The 15380-nt window shown below is 37.8% G+C and overlaps 1 protein-coding gene across 4 annotated transcripts in view; it reads right to left on the minus strand.

Moving 5' to 3' along the window:
* STAG2 (STAG2 cohesin complex component) overlaps positions 1-15380 on the minus strand; it is a 120610-nt gene that overhangs the window by 76778 nt on the left and 28452 nt on the right. The window lies entirely within an intron of this gene.

Here is a 15380-nt window from a genome sequence, read left to right on the forward strand (position 1 = left end):
AAGTGTCTGCTAATGTGTTTTAGTAAATAAGGATTTCTTTCCCTTGCATTTGACTGCTTTTTCTAGATACAGATTTGTTACAACTGTTGTAGCCCCACGATAGTAACAACAAATACAAAGAAAGAAGCTTCTACTACAATTATTTTTTTTAATTTGTTATGATTCTCCAGCCTGGCTTAAAAAGACAGATGCCCTAACTAGGAACAGAATGTGACTTTTACTCATCCTAAAATCTTTATGACAAGTTTAAACCATAATACAAGACACCTGAAAATTCTATAGCTTTCTGCTTATGATGTACAGTACAAAGGAGCTAATAAAAAAATCTAAGATATAATTTTAAAATACTTTAAAAGGTAGGTTTTAAAATACTTTAGAAGGCAGGTTCTTCTACCATAGAAGAAACATACGGTCCAAAAGCCTGGCTTATAAATAAATAACTACACTTCATGATAATACCACCTGAGTTGAACAGGAAAGGGGAAAAAATGTTAGCTCTGATCCATTCCCTCAAGGAATTTAAAATCAATTTAAATACCAATAATGTCATATGGACAACAGATGAATGCCATTTGTGACCAAAGTAAGTAAGTTTGGCCATAGGAAGATGCAGTTCCTAAACAAGAGAGTGACCTAAAAGCAAATGACAAGTCTGTAACAAAAAAGAGAAAATAGACTGGGTTTGAAGCTCTGAATCTTATGTATAACTTTCTTTTAAACTTTTATGCTTTTATTTCCAAGCAAATCTCATACTTGGTGGCCACCCAAAGACTAAACATATCCAATTAATAATAAATATTCAAATATCACATAGTGATGAACTTCTAATGATCTCTTCCAACAGAGTAACTTTATACAAGAAACTGATCATTCAATTTTTCCATTAAGTTTAAATCTCGAAAAATCATAAATGGCTACTAATACGTAATTAACACACAAAAGTTCACAACACTGCATTTCCTTGCTCACTCTAATTAGGCTACTATGAATAGCAAAATAATGAAGAGGAGAAACAAGAATCAATAATATACAAATTAAGCGCTAATCAAGGGTTGTCTATACCACCACTTTTTCTTTTTTTCTGAAGAATACTCATATTGTAAAATCTTTATTTAGATGTCACTGTTAGTATAGTCTTCTCGCACTAAATCATGGCCCCAGGATTGTTCCCCTCCAAGACCACTAATTGTTAATTTGGTTTTATTTTTATTGTAATCTAAGGAATTATCTAAGTAGTATATCAGAGTTCTGAGACTTGCCATCACATGTAGGATACACTCTAGCCTCCTAAAAATGCCAACTAATTTAAAAAAGAAAACTGTTTTTTAAAAAGAAAACAATTTTGTTTTTATTTTATTTTATTATTTTTTTGTGTGTGTGGTATGCGGGCCTCTCACTGTTGTGGCCTCTCCCATTGCGGAGCACAGGCTCCGGACGCACAGGCTCAGTGGCCATGGCTCACAGGCCCAGCCGCTTCGCGGCATGTGGGATCTTCCCAGACCAGGACACGAACCTGTGTCCCCTGCATCAGCAGGCGGATTCTCAACCACTGCGCCACCAGGGAAGCCCCCAATTTTGTTTTTATAAGTGAGCTGGAGAGGTACAGAGATAATAAGTTCTAACCAACACATCAGGTCATCTAGATGGCAAGATGGAAATAAAGAGCTTGCTGTGTCTGTCTGCCTACCTGTTCCCTCCCCTCTCTCTCTAAGCATTTTATAAAACCAAACTTGATGCATTCCTTAAACACAGTTTTTAAGCAGACTTTAAAGATAGTTCATAAATGTATTCTACTAAAGGACATAAAGAATGAATCAGCTCTGAAAAGCAGAGAGCACTAAATAAAACAAGTACTGTATGATATACTACATTCCTCTAAATAGCACAAAATTAATTTCTAGTGTACAAGAAGTCTTGCCAGGTCAAATTATTTTTCTCAAAGTACAGCTATACTAACATGTACTTGGTAATGAGAAACCAAAGAAAACACAAAAGAAAAACAGAATTTATAAAGATGTGAGTCTCCCAGACAAGGTGTCTGTATTTTAAGAAGAAATATCATGCCAGGGTCTGATAGTTTTAGAAAAAAATTATTAAACTAGCCAACTCCCTATCCCAGTGAAACACCTGTTTTTAAAAGTTTCTAAATATTAAAAATCCATCCAACCAAGTAAAAGTATCTACCATGTGCCAAATGCAGCAGTGGGCACTGGGAATACAGTAGTGAACAGAAGAGCAATGATCCTTGCCCTTATGGAACTACCTGTAACAGTAAATGTGAAAATATATTTCTAGGAAAAGGCATCTACCTCTATTGCAACCTATTATTAAACATAATATTAAATTCCATGTATCTTGAGCTTTTACTACTGTAATCATGCTCTAAATAACCAATTTGCTACCAAAACAGTTTTTCATAGATCAAAAAAATTATATATATTAAAGTTGTTTTGTAATTTAAAGAGGTAGGGGGAACGATGGATATGTCAGCATTGGTTTGCGGTTTTTTTCCTTCAAGAATATAAACTTTATCTGCAGGAAGAACTTCGAATTTTTCCCTTTTTATTTTAAATGTCTACAGCTATATATAAATGCAATTTGCTCCCCCCAAAGATTCTCATTAAAAAATTCACAAACAAGGTCTTTAAATGTACTTAATGCCATTTGACCTAAGTTGGGAATCCCCAAACTGTAAGAATACATAATGCTCAAATAAAAGTATAAGTTTAATAATCAAACTCACCACACCATTTCTGGCCTACTGTATGTAGGTTATTAATTTTTAAGAAATATGCTCAAAGATCACAAGGTGGAGCTCTCACCTAATGTCAAAGAAAAGCTCTGAGATTTTTAGCATTTGTACCAATACTCTATAACTACTATAAGTGAGTTAACATTCCAACAGTTTTGGAGGATAAAGCACAGAAATAAAATTTGCTTTAACTCTCAATCACTATTTCCCTTTTGGGAAAAAATACATCCAATAACAACTAGCTTCTGCTTCTCCTTACTGAAAACTAAGCAAACACATTTATCGATAGGTTGAATAACATACTTTAAAGTAAAACCACTTCCTTAGGCTCAAGTGTGTAATACACTGCCATTAAAGATTTATTAAAATTAAAAATAGGTGATTATATATTTTTTAATTCTATACCTTAAATTCAAGTAAACGCTCTCAGCAGTAATGCTTTTGATATAAACAGAGATCTAAAAGCTGAAATTTGATCACCATACTTTTCAAGTTATCTATAATGAATCTATGTTTAGGGCCTGTTACTCAGTTTAGATCCCGAGTTAACTAATTCAATAACAAAAAAACTTTCTTCTTCCACTTCTGAAAACCTGTTGGATACCTACTACTCTAGCACATAAGCACAAATATATACTAAATATATATAATTATGCTTGGATCCTTGACTCCAAAAAATGACTTAATTAATTAAAATTATCCAACCACTGCCAAAAAAGTAAAAATACACAAAAAACAACCCCTTTTCTTCGATATTGTTTAAAAAACTTAAAGAAATTCTGATTTCTTTTTATAGAAGAATGATTGCTTCAAAGTTCCTTTAATTCAATCCCAAGTGGTTTCAAGATAGAAAATAAAAAGCTACAAAACTAACAAGGTCCCCCAGAACCCACGTTATTGGGGTGTGGGTGAGCACTTAAAGTAGCCGGTGTATTAATTCTTTCCCTAAAAATGCAGAAATATTCAACTGCTAAAAGCTAGCAAATTCAGCACATATACCACACGTCACACCCTTACCTTAACACTAGCCCAAAAGGGTTATGTTCTTCTATCTATAAGGATCACATCTTGGAAATGTATATACTCTTCTGAAATGCCACCATCATTATAACGCAAACACTTAAAAATAGGAACTACTTAAATGCCCAGCCATGGATTAACTTACGGTACAAAAATATAATTCATATTCACACACTGAAACTACATATGATGACTGTGTAGCAACATGGGTAAAGTCTGATAACTTAAAAGCCTTATATTAGTATACAATATTAACCAAAAAACAAAGGAAAACAGTTACCATATCAGAGTGGTGAAAATGTGGTTGATTTGTAAATTTTTAATTACGATGTTATCGTTAGTAAGAAAAAAAGTAAATTATGAGAGTGGAAATTTATTTTTCAATGTCTTCTCTTAAAATCTGAACTGAGAGGAACTACAAAACTATCTCTGCTGCTGAAACCTGATCTATTCACATTTCAGATACATAATGTCAGAAAGTTACACATCTACAAAGAGAAACTGAGTTCTATCATAAAATTATCTTTATTATGTTCACCTACTCGGGCTTCCCTGGTGGTGCAGTGGTTAAGAATCTGCCTGCCAATACAGGGGACATGGGTTCGAGCCCTGGTCTGGGAAGATCCCACATGCCGCGAAGCAACTAAGCCCGTGGGCCACAACTACTGAGCCTGCGCGTCTAGAGCCTGTACTCCACAACAAGAGAAGCCACAACAATGAGAAGCCCGCGCACTGCGATGAAGAGTAGCCCCCGCTCGCAGCAGCTAGAGAAAGCCTGCGCACAGAAACGAAGACCCAACACAGCCAAAAATAAATAAATAAATATGTTCACCTACTCAAGATTAGCAGGGAACAGAAACTTTCATATGAACTCCCGACAAGACCCAAAGGTATGTTCCTTTTATTGGCTTATCTACTTTCTTAGGAGATAGCAGACAGAAGTCTCATTTAGGATGAGACTGTGAAAGAAAAGGGAGACTAGTTCCTGGAGTTATTTAATCAAAACAGGAAAGTCACTATCATTCCTTATGTCAAATGATACATGGCAACTTTGAGTACATAGATAGGGCAAGAAATGAAAAAAGCCTTTAAAAAAGATTTCTCCTTGCTCAAAAAGATATTTTTCCTCCTTCTGTTTATCTCCCTAATTTCTGCCAATAGTCTTCTAAAGTAAACGACAGGGTGAAAAGAATGACAAATCAAACAATGATCATGTATATTCAGGCCAGCAACACAATTTTAACCTAAGTGTTTCTTGATAGCATACTCACATTACACCTACCACATAAATCATTAGCAAATGTATTCTCCTTTCCACAAACTAGGAAGGAGTCCTAAAGAATTTCTAATGGAAGCACCTGCTCTACTGCAGGAATAGGTAATCTGGAGAAGGTAGGACTAGAAGAAATCTAAATATGTAAAAGAATTAATAATCCTGTCTACATTTCCTAACTAACCTTAGAAGACGTCAAATATCTGTCCTTACAAACTTAAAAAATAATATACAGAAGAAAGAGAAGGCCAAAAGTTAAAAAAAAACTTCCTAAAATAACTAAGTAGACAAAGTGAACACACCTAATGCCACAACACTTCAAAAACAACTTTTACTTTCAGGAAGAGGGGAAGGAGCAAGCCGGGGCACAGTCTACACACATCTGGCATCACTATACACTGCCAGAAACTAAGCCAGATAGAACTGGAAACATCCACCTGTTCCCCTCCTATTTTTAAATATATGATAGTATATGCTCAGCAATCTTCCTTATTTTCTTGTCTACCCACATTCCCCAATACTTTCCAAATGTGACTCAAGTACTAACCACAATTAGGATCACCTGGCCCAACCTACTCAGCTTGCCCCAGTTCTCCACCATCAGTTCTGAGTTCTGATTTTCTCTAGAAAATCTAGCACTCCATCGTTAACTTCACACGCACAGAGTGCTACCATTTTGAGGAGGTGGGAAAAGACGGGAGATAAGAAAAGGCTTCTGCCTTATTCCTGCAGACCCACTACACTCTGTCACTCTGTACTCAGTCGTACCCTGTGCCTTAGTCATCCAAGGATCAATACTCTGCCTTGTTCTTGCTGTAATATATCTACCAGCTCCATCCCAGGAACTGGAATCCTGCCCCTATACCTACCCTATAAAGTCTCCCTGTGTCTCTCCAGTTGCCTTAATCCAAATGCCACAATACTGTCCTCCTCTCATCTGTCTACCATACTGACACTGACTGCTGCTAGACACTGGATACCGTATCATACCTGATACAGTGGACATATATAAACTATCTAATTCCAAGTCTGCTACTTCCCCAGTTTGCCTAACCAGCTGCTGTTGACTAGACATTATCTGGTCCTATCACAAAATAATTATCAAAACAGGTAAATATTTGTTTTATCATATACTATCACCTCAAAAATCATACCTCAGGACTTCCCTGGTGGCGCAGTGGTTAAGAATATGCCTGCCAATGCAGGGGACACAGGTTCAAGCCCTGGTCCAGGAAGATCCCACATGCCGCGGAGCAACTAAGCCCATGCACCACAACTACTGAGCCTGCACTCTAGAGCCCGCGAGCCACAACTCCTGAGCCCTTGAGCCACAACTACTGAAGCCCACGCGCCTAGAGCCCACGCTCCGCAACAAGAGAAGTCACCGCAATGAGAAGCCCACGCACCGCAATGAAGAGTAGCCCCCGCTCACCACAACTGGAGAAAGCCCCGTGCACAGCAACAAAGACCCAACGCAGCCAAAAATAAATAAATAAATAAATAATCATACCTCATTTTTTAAAGTACTGTCAATGTTCACTCTTCATCTCACTTATACTTGAGTATCATACTCTGAAGTTAGCCTTCTGCAATAACTTAAAGTATGTATGTGCCCCACTGACATAATTTTCCGTATGTTAAGACATGAGTAAACAGCAGCAATTACTACTGGGTGTAGTGGCTTTCGACATTTCAGAGGTGAGACAAAATTAGCTGGTATAAATGAATGTCTATATCTGAAAATCAAATTTACAACAACGAGCTAATTTGGTATACAGCATGATATAAGCAGTGCATCATTACCATCAAATCCACTTCACACTGGGCACCACTGGCTCACTGGCAGATATCAATCAATAGCAGTTATCAAGGCAGATTTCATAACAAAGTTGAAGACAGGATAATCCCGCCCAGATTTTGAGGGAAATCCAAATTTTTATTTCATATACTCTCAGACTGATTACACCAAAAAAACTTTCACATTTATTCAAGGCACTTAAAAAGTGACTAAATGAAATCTTGAGTGTTTATTAATAACTCACATGAAGATGGAGACACAACTAACTTAGATACAATTCGGTTAATAGACAAAGTGTAAAAAAATCACTTTATAGAGGACAGTGGGAAATTTTAATCTAAAATTTAGAACTGCAGTTACTACTACAAAGCACAGTATTTTTTATTCATTTTATTATGGCAGCAAACATAACATACATGCTACATATTTAATACCTTTTTTTTATTTGGCTGCACCACGTGGCATGTGGATCTTAGTTCCCCAACCAGGGACTGCGCAACCCCTGCAGTGGAAGCGTGGAGTGTTAACCACTGGACCACCAGGGAAGTCCTATATTTAATATTTCTTGTCCCTTCCACTTCTGATTAGGTTAACACTTTATTAAAATACCTAGCATTCGCATCCACTTGATATAAACCACTAACCTTCCTACTAACTAACATCCAAAGTACACAATTCACAGGCTTGAATTATATTCACATTAAAGTTCAGAAATCATGTTTTCAAAATAAAGTTTATGAACACAGTATAGGTACTTCCAATTTCTCATTTCAAATCTAAAAGGCTGGTAATTCTACACAATGACAATGACAGGAGGGTCAAATATATGTTGTACTCCAAAATTATTTTAATTCTCTCTAAACTTAAGCTTTCCTAAATAAAGATTAAAACATGTAAATTACTTTTTAGAAACTAAATTTAAGCCAGATAAAGACACTACAAAAAACGACAGACCAATATCCCTGACGAACACCAATACAAATATCCTCAACAAAATATTAGCAAACCAAATTCAATAGCATATTAAAAGTTATTATACACCATGACCAAAGTAGGATTTATTCCCGGAACGCAAGGCTGGTTCAGCACATGAAAATCAATTACTGTAATATACATATTAACAGAATGAAAGGCAAAAACCCCTCATGATCATCTCAACTGATACAGAGAAAGCATTTGATAAGATTCAACACCTTGGGACTTCCCTGGTGGCACAGTGGTTAAGAATCCGCCTGCCAATGCAGGGGACACAGGTTCACGCCCTGGTCCGGGAAGATCCCACATGCCACAGAGCAACTAAATGCATGTGCCACAACTACTGAGCCTGCTTGCCACAACTACTGAAGCCCACGCACCTAGAGCTCATGCTCCTCAACAAGAGAAGCCACCACAATGAGAAGCCCGCGCACCGCAAGGAAGAGTAGCCCCTGCTCGCTGCAACTAGAGGAAGCCCACGCGCAGCAACGAAGACCCGACGCAGCCAAAAATAAATAAATAAATAAAAAGATTCAACTCTTTTTCATGATAAAAACACTCAACAAACTAGACAATGAAGGAAAATACCTCAACATAATAAAGAACACTTATGAAAAGCCCACAGCTAATATCATACCTAATGGTAAAAGACTAAAAGCTTTCCCTCTAAGATCAGGAACAAGGCAATGATGCCCCCCTCTCTCCACTGCTATTCAACATGGTACTGTAAGTCCTATCCAAAATAATTAGGCAAGAAAAAGAAATAAAAGCCACCCATATCAGAAAAAAAAGCAAAATTATCTCTGTTCACGGATGATATAGTCTTACACGTAGAACACTCTAAAGATTTCACCCCCACCATCAAAAAAACTGTTACAATAAACAAATTCAGCAAAGTTGCAGGATATAAAGTCAACACACAAAAGTCAGTTGTGCTTCTATACACTAAAAACAATCCAAAAAGGAAACCATTCCATTTACAATAGCACCAAAAAGAATATTTAGGAACAAACCTAACCAAACAGGTGGAAGACTCAAACACTGAAATTTATAAAACACTGCTGAATGAAATTAAAGAAGTCACAAATAAATGGAAAGACACTCCATGTTCAGTGATTAAAAGGCTTAATATTAAGATGTCCACATTACCCAAAGCAATATACAGATTCAAAGCAATCCCCATCAAAATCCCAAGACCCTTTTTGGGCAGAAATAGAAAAATTCCTCATAAAATTCAAGGGACTCCAAATAACCAAAACAGTTTAGGAAAAAAGGAACAAAGTTGGAGGAAACACACTTTCTGACTTCAAAACATATCACAAAGGTGCAATACTAGCATAAAGACAGACATACAGGGCTTCCCTGGTGGCACAGTGGTTAAGAATCCGCCTGCCAATGCAGGGGACACGGGTTTGATCCCTGGTCCGGGAAGACCCCACATGCTGCAGAGCAACGAAGCCAGTGAGCCACAACTACTGAGCCTGTGCTCTAGAGCCCACGAGCCACAACTACGGAGTTGGCGTGCCACAACTACTGAAGCCTGCGTGCCTAGAGCCCGTGCTCCACAACAAGAGAAGCCACAATGAGAAGCCCGCACACTGCAATGCAGAGTAGCCCCTGCTCGCCGCAACTAAAGAAAGCCCACGCGCAGCAACATAAGACCCAACACAGCCAAAAATAAAATTAATTAATTAAAAAATAAAAATACAGACCAATGAAATAGAATGGAGAGGCCAGAAATAAACCCTTGAATACACATTCAAATGTGGTTTTTTGGATTTTTCTTGTGTGTGTGGTATGCGGGCCTCTCACTGTTGTGGCCTCTCCCGTTGCGGAGCACAGGCTCCAGACGCGCAGGCTCAGCGGCCATTGCTCACGGGCCCAGCCGCTCCGCCGCATGTGGGATCTTCCCGGACCGGGGCATGAACCCGCGTCCCCTGCATCGGCAAGCGGATTCTCAACCACTGCGCCACCAGGGAAGCCCCATTCAAATGATTTTTGACAAAGGTGCCAAGACCACTCCATGGGGTTTCTCTTCAAAAAAATGCTGCTGCGAAAACTGGATATCCACAAGCAAAAGAATGAAGTTGGATCATTCATTATCTCACACTATATACAAAAATTAATTCAAACTGGATTAAAGATCTAAATGTAAGACCTAAAACTATAAAACTCATAGAATAAAACTTAGGGGAAGAGCTTCATAACACTGGATGTGGCAATAATTTCTTGGATATGACACCAAAAGCACAAATAGACAAATGGGACTACATCAAAACTTCTACACATGGGCTTCCCTGGTGGCGCAGTGGTTGAGAGTCCGCTTGCCGATGCAAGGGACACGGGTTCGTGCCCTGGTCCGGGAAGATCCCACATGCCGCGGAGCGGCTGGGCCCGTGAGCCATGGCCGCTGAGCCTATGCGTCCGGAGCCTGTGCTCCAGACGGGTTGTGGGAGAGCCCACAAGAGTGAGAGGCAAGCATACCGCAAAAAAAAAAAAAAAAAAAAAAAAAAAACTTCTACACAACAAAGGACACAACCACCAGAGTGAAAGGCAACCTACAGAATGGGAGAAAAGATTTGCAAATCATACCTGATTAGAGGTTAATATTCAGAATATACAAAGAATTCCTACAACTCAACAACAAAAAAATCAAATAACACAAATTTTAAAAGGGACAAAGTACCTGAATTGAAACCAAATCAAAACTACAATGAAATACCACTTCACACCCTCTGGGATGGCTAGAATAAAAAAGACGTAACTACAAGTGCCTGCAAGGATGTGGAAAAAATTGAACACTTGTGCACTGTTGGTAGGATTGTAAAATTGTGCGACTGCACTGGAAAACAGTATGGAGGTACCTCAAAATTTTTTAAATAGAACTGACATACAATCCAGCAAATCTCTACTTCCAGGTATATATCCCAAATATTTGGAAGCTGGGTCTCCAAGAGATATCTGCACACCCATATTCATAGCAGCAAATTCACAGTAGCCAAGAGGTGGAAGCAGACCACATGTCCATTAACAGCTGAATAGATGAACAAAATATGGCATATACATACATTGGAATATTATTCATCCTTAACAAAAGAGGAAGTCCTGTCACATGCTACAACATGGATGAACCTTCAAGACATTATTGTAAATGAAATAAGCCAGTTAGCCACAAAAAACAAATACTGTACAATCCCACTTACATGAGGTATCTAAAGTATCAAATTCATAGAAACAGAAAGCAGAATGGTAGTTACCACATTTTGCGGGGGGCAGGAAAGGGGAAGGTGTTTAATGGGTACAGTTTCAGAATTGCAAGATGAAAAAGTTCTGGAGATCAGTTTCACAGCAATGTCAATTTACTTAACGCTGCTGAACTGTCCACCTAAAAATGGTTAAGATGGTAAACTTTATGGGTTTTTTTACCACAATAAAAAAATTTAAATTTAAACCCTTTTATCAAGCAAGTTGTCTCTTGTATCAAATATTCACAAGATTTTACCAATCACTTGAGAACACCTTTCTAGTGAACAAGCATACTATACAACATAACTACTGATATCTTTTAAAATGTAATTTTATAAATTAAGACACTGACAATTGACATCTACACTCAGAATACTGTATTTGTCTCCTATTTATACAGTAAAAAGGAAACAAAGCTTGTATCTTTATGGCAAAACAGTCAAAGAAATATCTAGCTTTAAAAAAAAAATCAACTCTACTTAATGCAGTGTGGTGACCTAAATGGGAAGGAAGTCCAAAAAAGAGGGGATATATGTATATGTAGAGCTGATTCACTTTGCTGTACAGTAGAAACTAACACAACATTGTAAAGCAACTACACTCCAATAATAATTAATTTTTAAAAAATTGAAGTATTTGGTTGAACAATGTAAGGTAGTCTCAGCTATTATCTTTACTCTGGTAAAGAGTTTAGCAGTTTCTTCTAAAAACCATACAGCTCACCACAAAAAAAAAAGAAATGATAATTATGTAACGGAATAGAAGTGTCAGCTAAAGCTACTGTGGTAATCATATTTGCAATATATAAATGTATCAAATCAGCACATTGTAATACCTTAAACTTATTCAACGTTATATATAGATTATTTTGATAAAAAATTAAAACCATACATGCATTTGCCATAAAAACCAGCAATCTTACTTGTGAGCATTTATCCCAGAAAACTGAAAATCTATGTCCACACAAAAATGTGTACACGAATGTTCATAGCAGCTTTATTTGTAATAGCCAAATATTGGAAACAACTCTGTTATAGGTTGAATTGTGTCCCCACCGCCAAACTCCTATTATGAAGTCCTAACCCCCAGTACCTTGAAATATGATCTTATTTGAAGTTAGGTTCTTTACAAAAGTTATCAAGTTAAAATGAGGTCATCAGGATGGGCCCTAATCCAGTATGATTGGTATTCTTATAAAAGGGGGAGCTTGCAGACAGACACACACAGTGAGAATGTCATGTGAAGATGAAGGTGGAGACCTGGGTGATGCTTCTATAAACCAAGAAACCCCAAAGATTTCCAGCAAACCACCAGAAGCTAGGGAAGAGGTATGGAATGGATTCTCTCTCATTGTCCTCAGGAGGAACCAACTTGGTTGACACCTTGATCTTGGATTTCTAGCCTCCAGAACCGTGAAACAATAAATTTGTTGAAACCACCTAGTTTGTGGTGCTTTGTAATGGCAGCCCAAGTAAACTAATACAAACCCAAATATCCTTCTATGGGTGAATGGTTAAACAAACCATGGTACATGGAATATGAGTCATCAATAGAAAGGAATTAACTGTTGGGATGCAACAACTTGCGTGAATCTCAAGGGAATTATTTTGAGTGAAAAAAAGTCAATCTCAACAGTATATACTGTATGATTTCCACTTATGGAACAGCCTCCAAAATGACAAAATTATGGAGAACAGATTAGTGGTTGCCTGGGATTAGGAACAGAATAGAAGAAGGTGAGAGAGTGGGATGAGTGTAACAATAAAGGAGTAGTATGAGGGATCTTTGTGATGATGGAACAGATCTGTATCTTGATGGTGGTGGTGGTTACATCTATCTATACATGTGTTAAATTGCACAAAATTAAAAACACACAAAGACAGTCACACAAAAAAGCACACATATAACTGTAAAATCTGAATACACTGTGGATTGCACCAATGTCAATTTCCTGGTCTTTATACTGTAACTACAGTTATGCAAGACGTTTCCATTGGTAGGAACTAAGTGAAGGATACATGGGGCCTCTCTCCTGTTTTTGCAACTTCCTATGAATCTAGTATTAATTATACCAAAATCAAACTTTAAAATGTCTAATCAAGGGGCTTCCTTGGTGGCGCAGTGGTTGAGAATCTGCCTGCCAATGCAGTGGACAGGGGTTCGAGCCCTGGTCTGGGAAGATCCCACATGCCACAGAGCAACTGGGCCCATGAGTCACAATTACTGAGCCTGCGCATCTGGAGCCTGTGCTCCGCAACAAGAGAGGCCGCAATAGTGAGAGGCCCGCGCACCACGATGAAGAGTGGCCCCCACTTGCCACAACTAGAGAAAGCCCTCGCACAGAAACAAAGACCCAACACAGCCATAAATAAATAAATAAATAAATTTAAAAGGACCTTCTTAGGGAGATACAGTCAGCATATGCTTTTTAAAAAAAGTCTAATCAAAATCCTGTAAGGTTTTTTTTCCAAAAAAAATCAACAAACTGATTCTTAGATGAAAAAGTAAAGGAATCAGAAAAGCCAAAACAACTTTGAAAAAGCACGAATTTGGAGAAAGACTATACACTGTATCAAGGCTTACTATAAAGCTACAGTAATCAAGACATTGTAAATGGTGATTATGACAGATCAATGGAATGGAGACCTGAAATAGACCCACACCACATATGGTCACTCACTTTTTGACAGAGGCACCACGGCATTTCAATGAAGAAAGACTGTCTTTTCAAACGACTATATATCCATTTGCCAAAAAAGTTCCTTAATCCATACCTTGTACCATATGCAAAAATTAACTCAAAATGAATCCTAGATTCAAATGTAAAAACCTTCAACTATAAAATTGAGTGGCTTTTTAAAAAATAGTTTAATGATTTTTAAAATTTATTTATTTTTGGCTGCGTTGAGTCTTCACTGCTGCCCGCAGGCTTTCTCTAGTTGCAGTGAGCGGGGGCTACTCTTCATTGTGGTGCACAGGCTTCTCATTGCGGTGGCTTCTCTTGTTGCGAAGCACGGGCTCTAGGCGCGCAGGCTTCAGTAGTTGTGGCACGTGGGCTCAGTAGTTGTGGCTTGCGGGCTTAGTTGTTCCGCGGCATGTGGGATCTTCCCGGACCAGGGCTTGAACCCGTGTCCCCTGCATTGGCAGGTGGATTCTTAACCACTGTGCCACCAGGGAAGCCCTAAAATTGGGTGGCTTTATTTGTAATCACCAAAAGGTGGAAAGCAACCCAAATGTCTTCAACTGGTGAATGGATAAGCAAATTATGTTATATCCATACAATGGAATACTACTCAACAGTAAAAAAGGAACAAACTTCACATATATCAAGTCAGCCAAATCTCAAATGTATTCTTCTAAATGAAAGCAGCCACACTCAACAGGCTGCTTACTGTGTCTGGAAAAGGCAAAAAACCTATGAATGGAAAATAGATCAGTGGCTGCCAGGGGCTCAGATTGGGGAAAAAGAGCAACACACACCAAGGAGTTTTGGAGGGATTTGGGGGTAGAGATATTGGAACTGTAATATATGTTGCTGTGATAATGGTGATACAACTATATGCATTTGCCCAAACTCACAGAACCGTACACTAAAAAGAGTGACTTGGACTTTATGTAAATGATATCTTAATAAAAAATTTTTAAATCTGTGTCCATCAGTGCTGTTCCCCCCACCACCACCCAAATGCTTTCTTCCAATTAATTTCTTCAACTTCTATACTAGAACACCAAAACTATCTGTTTTAACCACCTGAACAATATTTAATTCCATGTTGCTCTGGTCATTTTAGTCAATTAACACATAAGCTGTCCCTCATACCAACTGGTACATGATTGTAGATTTTGGCCAAAAGCCATATGCATTTGTAATATTAACAAATAATATTACAATTGGCCTCCACACACAAAGGTTATACCAATTTGTACTTCCACCAGCAACCAACCTATGTATGGGTGTGTTTCTGTACAGCTAAGAGCACTGTTAAGACTTCCAAATTTTTGCCAATCTGCTAAAATGAAAAATGATAATTCAGGTTATAGGTGAATCTCCCTACACAAAATTTTACTTCACAAACTCAGAAACCAAACATACATTTTCCCATACATTTTCAATAAATCCCTTGTTATTCAAAACTTGTAAACCAGAAGATATGGATAATGCAGTATTTGCCCACTAATAAAAATCAGGAACCAAATAGGTCTGGCTAAGAAGCAATACTTGTAGTTTTAATTTGCACTTCTCTAATTTCCTTATACTTAAGATCCATTCTTACTGTCTTTTCCATAAACTCTCCCTGCTCATGTCATTTGTCCAC

The sequence above is a fragment of the Kogia breviceps genome, chromosome X, assembly GCF_026419965.1.
Source record: "Kogia breviceps isolate mKogBre1 chromosome X, mKogBre1 haplotype 1, whole genome shotgun sequence".
Classification (NCBI taxonomy): Eukaryota; Metazoa; Chordata; class Mammalia; order Artiodactyla; family Physeteridae; genus Kogia; species Kogia breviceps.